We start from the raw sequence: 6,000 nt of genomic DNA on the forward strand, positions 1-6,000 counted from the left end.
GGATAAAAAATAACACACAGATCACCTAAGGAGACAAGTAACAAAACTGCTACACACATCTTAAATCCTTTAAAACATTTATTTGACTTCAGTGGTATTAATTGGAAGATATCACATCTTCATACTGTTTATAATAAAGCATTGCTCTACCTTTAGGTCAAAATTGGTGTCTGGTACATTTTGCATTGTCCTGCAGACTTATTGCTTTATTTTTCATGTGAACTTATTGGTGAAAATGGTTAATGTAAAAGTATTGTATGCTGGGCTTATAGGATGTTGAAAAAATAGATTGATAAATAATAATTGATGTGGAAGAGCATACTGTAAATACCCAGTAAACACCTTATATACAGTCGATGTCCTGACTACATAAAGGCCAAATATCTTTCTGCTGTCACAGGTTACAACATTGTGACATTGTTTAAAAATCATATTCTCCTTCTGTTCAAATCTAATTGTACACTGTGTTTCAGACTTACAATCCGATGACTGAATATCATATTTCCGATGTGAGGATCAGGTCACATTGGAACAACCTCTTAGCTAATCTCATTGTTTTGTGTCTGATATGACATGATTTTTTGCCCTTTTTAAGCTCAAAGCATTATCAGCATTGACTTTTCCTTAGATGCCCGTTGTCTGTTTGTGCTGCAAGCAATACTGCCCATGCCCTTTCTGTCTATTAGTCAACCAGTAAAGAGCAACTTTTGGATGATATTTGCAGAAGAGTTTGGCTGTTAGATAGAGGAGGTTACATAATATTGTGGGTGGCCTGATTCTGGGAACCAAAGATAGTCGGAGGGATTTGTTTTTTAAGGAGCACTGTATCCTTCATATCAGATATGTCCTACTAACCAACTCCCCTTCTAGCTGCAGGGGAAATTAATCTTTTCCAAAAATGCTTCCCATGAGTGCTGCCATAAGGCTGTCACGTATTCGCCTCTGCATTGGGCTTTAATGGCATTGAAACTTGTGGTTGCCAGGAAACACTTGATAATATTTTGGGCCGCAATTGTGTGTCATGCTGGGAATATGACCCATCTCCTTTGCGCTTGAATTTCTCCTTGTATTGTGGGCATGTCTTTAATATTTCATTTGGTTTTTAAATCGTAAAACCATCCAAACCCCAGGAGGAGCATAACACCGGAAAGTACTGGAACTTACAGTCCAACTTACTCCCACTTACTCCAACAGTGGCAGCCTAAGTGTTTTTCTTACTGAGAGAGTTTTGCTGTAACCCATTGTGTGCTAACTGTTCTCTGTAACCACTATTTCCTTGTACACTCCCCCTGGGATATATAAAAGAAAATGGGCATTGAAGACACAGTAATGTAGCAATACATAAAAATAACACTGAGTATACAATATAAGTGTGAGGGCTGAATGGAATTGAGAAAAAGGGGGGTTTAAATGCTCAGTGGAGCCTAGATTTGGCTATAACTGCACCCGTGTTTGGGAGGCTTCTAAAAGCAAATCCCCATCCTACACTTGAATACGCTGAATTATTTCCATTTTCCAAAAACCGCAAGCTTGCTTTCGGATTTTCGAAGTGAATAAGACTACAAGCTAAAGCCCTGACTAATGGCCAAAATGTAGGATCCACCTCCTATTTAAAAAACAAAACGGAACAGATAGTTACCTATTTTTTGCAAAATACAAGTATTCTCAAGAAAAAATTGCAAACAAATGTGTTATGGCAACAATACAACAATACTTGGAAATGTAGTGGCTTGGATTAATATAACTACAGAAAGGGCTAAGTTATGTGACAAAATAAATCAATGTTTGGGTTAAAATAGCTACAGTAGTGACATTACTTAAAAAGGAAAGTCCCGTCACAAAAAAAACTATTCTGGTTCACACAGGACACAAATTGTATCTTGGGTAATAGCCTGGTATTATTAGACCCTCCCTATTCCACCCCAACATCCTCTCTAAACAGGCTTTATCACTTTTAATAATGAATGGTTCACAGTCAAATTGATTTGTTTGGGATTAAATAAAATGACTTGTTTGATTGTATCCTTACTTGATGAACAGGTTAATTACGTATGTGCTAATCATGGTCAGGAGTAAGAAAAGGACCATTAGACAGGTGATCTTAACCTGTTGATTCAAACTGTGTGAGCACTGCTAAAGATGTGGAAGAAACAATCCTGCTATTGTTGTGTCTTTATCTGAGCTGTGGGAAATCAGCTTTCCCAACAGCTGAGGATAAACATACTTCTCACAGAGCTCGGTGACTTTAAGCAATCGGCACAGATTGAGCGTAAGAATGCTGTCTAGATTGGGCCTGACCAAGATTTACAATATGTAATAACAATTCCATCCATGGAGAGGAAGTCATTATGAGTGCAAGGATTATTTTTATGAAACTGTGGTCCTATATCTTTAAAACAACTCATGAGTATACACTTTTATTTTGAAAATTAAAAAAGGCTTCCTAAAACAGCTGGGAACTAGTTTTTAGCATTCCTCAAATAAGAGGATTTAGTCGCTTTGATTGGAGCTATTTTCAGAGGTGGATTGATACACGTATGGTAGGCAGGACAATGTGGGACTTGATCAAATGTAACGACTGCAAAAGTTGATGGCAATGTGAATATCCCCGGGGCCAATGATGAGTTTTTCACCCAAGATACTATTTGGGAGACTTTTCATTCTATTCCCCCCCCCCCCCTAAACATCTTCTTCCCTCTGTTCTCATCTGACCTCTTCCCTCATCTCATTCCTCCCATCCCTTTAGCTCCCACTTCCTCTCCTCTTCTTCCCCCCAAGCGGACGTCACAGGTGACAGAGGCATCACCCCAGCAGGTAAAAACAGGTCAAGTGTTATTCCATGATGTTGAAATGGAGGTGGAGGAGATATGAGAGACATTAGGGGAGGACAAGGGCTTGAAAGTGTTTCAAAGACAGTGACAGTATTTCAATTAGAGATGAGAGTGGGAGTTTAAAGAGGTTTTTGCTATTTTCAACTTTAGCCTACACCCAACCACTCACTCAACCTCTGTGTTGCCTTTTCATTTCTCACAAAATGATTGAAACATCATGGACTTCAAACGTATTAAGACGTTATTTTACTAAGGGCGCTCCCAATGAGATGTGTTGTCCAATGAGAACATGAATTTAGATTGTTAGCCCTGTCTGCACATCTATCAACTTCCCTAACAAGTGACAGGAAGTTTATCAATATTTTATGGGCGACCTTAAACTCTAATGGTACAGTATAACAGGGAACTACCTCACTACCTCTCTACTTCTGTCAGAGACACTCGCATCAGAAGATATAGGACCACTTGCTGCAACGAATGATTACATACTTATATGTGGCGTAGTGCTCTGCTCTCCCGAGGGTTCCCTGGGGAATCGTAGTTCAGCAGCACAGGGAAGATAAATGAGACAATTAAACGGTGCTCGATGGCACCTCGGTGACTAATGGCTTTCCCTTCCTGCTTGTCTGAGCGCAGACAAACACAGTAGTAAGCATCAAGCAGTGTGTTTACTGTTGCATTGAAGGACACGTGTTGTGTGTTTATGTGATTGTCTCACTACTGTATGTAGGCTGGAGGTCTGTTTCTGCATCTGCCAGAATTGAACATAGTAGAACAGTGAGATTACAAGATGAAACCAAAAGAACAGCTGCAGTTTGAAAAAAACAATGATTATTTATTATATCCTTATCCTTTATTTAATTAATGTACTGAACATCTGTATGGTGTTTTTTGTTTGTTTTACATGAGAATTTCGCAAGAAAAAACGCAACACAAACCTTTAAACTTCTACCTATAGTGTTTCCAGCATTAGCTGTTAGCATGTTAGCAGCTAATGTTAGCAAGTCTGACTAACCTATCACTTCTTTATACATCCATGGGTGATACTTACGTGCTGGCACACTGAATATAAGTTTGATTAAGCAAAGCAAAAGTTAGCATGTAAGCTAACTTATTACGTTTTTATGGCTCTGTATACCCAAGACGACTTTAACATATGTGCTGGGTTAATGTAACACACGTTGTTTACAGTGACTACTTCTGTGTGTGTTTGTGGCAGGGGTGGGCGTGGGGTTTTCCTGCCTTTACTTCCTGTTGTTCACCATATTAAAGGCTAACAGTCCACTGGGAGTAGACAGATAGGACAGTCATGTGGTAATTAGCTCTGCTCATTAAAAGTGACCTCAGGCTTTGTTCTGCCATCTGGATACACTGTCCTACCTCCTGTTAGACATGTGTGTGTCTGTGAGTGAGTGAAGGACATGATTTCCTGGAGGGGAAATGAGCCCACCTGTGGTATATTGTTATCTTCAAATGTTCCTCTCTGCTTAGATATCTGTGCTTTATTTGTACCTTGTGTAGCAGCTAAAACTGGCGTTTTCATTCATGTGAAGAAGAGCTTTTTGCTGTCATTTCTTTTTTTACTTTGATGAACTTTTAATATTCATACCACTGTTCAGTGTCTCCTATGTTGATACAGCTAACCATACTCCCTGGGGTTCAATACGAGTTGTAAAGCTCTGACTCACCACAATACTCTTTGCATCCTAAAGGCTTGTTTATGCTTTTTGTCCCAAATGCCTGTTCAGAAATTTGAAAAAGGGCATTTGTGTATTCTACAACCTCAGCTTGGAATTAGTCGCAGAATGTCGCAGTGCATTCAACTTGTTAAAATCCAAAAGAAAAGAATCAAGGGCATAACCTTAACACATCGATGTTTTCTCATAATATTATAAAATACAATAAAATAAGTAAATTCATGAAAAAAAAGAGTCCAACTCGCATTGGGTTGCGCAACAAAGTAACAATAAAGGAACCTTGTAACACTATGCCGCCTCTGCTCATCACATTCATTCACATGTGAATTACATTCTATAGAGCAAATTCACTAGGCCATTGTCTGTGTGTGCGTGGTCATCTGATTTTTAATTATATTTTAGAATGTGAGGGGGTGGACCACGAGGAGGTCTGTTTAGCCTGGAAAGAGAATAATGGCCACATTAAATTCCATTCATCGTAGACCTAAAGGAGTCAGGTTGAATATCGAGGACAGCCAACATATCCAAATTGAATCAACCTCTTATCAAACATCTGTATTGACATCTGTCATGACATCACTTATGACAGTAAGTCGCTCTTGCCTGGCGTACGTTGTGGTAAATAGGAATGGCAGCTATCAGACTGGCGCAGGGGGAGCAGTGAGTCATACCACCCTGTTCACTAGAACCCCATTTCCTTCCCGATCTCGTGTGATGTGAGGGAGTGAGGGAGAAACAGACACAGCGGCGGGGTGAGACAAGTGAGAAGTATGCACGTCTGCAGCATAATTCATGGTGTATAGGAGGGAGTATTGTAGTGTGTGTGAGAGAGAAAACAGCAAGAAGAACACAGTAGGTTTGTTGAGCAGCTCTCTGCAGGACAAAAGCATCTTTCTAAGACACTTGACTTGTCGATTACAGAGAGTGCAGGCAGCGCACATTTCATGCAAGTTACACACGCTCCAGTTCAGATTTAATATATATTTGCTGCTTGGATTTGTTAGAGCCAATACAGCAGTATTGTTGCACATGTTTATTTCTGTATATCTTGTCTATTTTTATGCAATTTAATATAATCTTACTCTACTTTAACAAGGTTTAATAGAAAAATGCTAATTTGTTTATTGTAGAATTAATTTGAATCTTTTTTTTTTTAAGATACAATGTGTGTGAAACTATGTTTATGTTATAGATGTTAACTGTCAAAAATGATACGGTTTGTAACCTCTTAAAGTGAATCTACTTGTTTATTAAACATTTTTTTAATGTTTCTTTAAATCCTGAAGGACTTTTATAGGGCTAAATGAAAAATGAATTTAGAAAAAAAAAGGTTAATTTATTTCCCATCCTGAATAATCCAATGACCACTGAGATCTATTTTTCAGGAAGCCCCAACTCCCAAAGTGGGAACCACCAGTATCAAAATTATAGAATATTTCATAAAATGTGAAAGAACTCAAAAACAGAAGAAG

Source organism: Notothenia rossii (genome assembly GCF_949606895.1).
Source record: "Notothenia rossii genome assembly, chromosome: 11".
Lineage (NCBI taxonomy): Eukaryota > Metazoa > Chordata > Actinopteri > Perciformes > Nototheniidae > Notothenia > Notothenia rossii.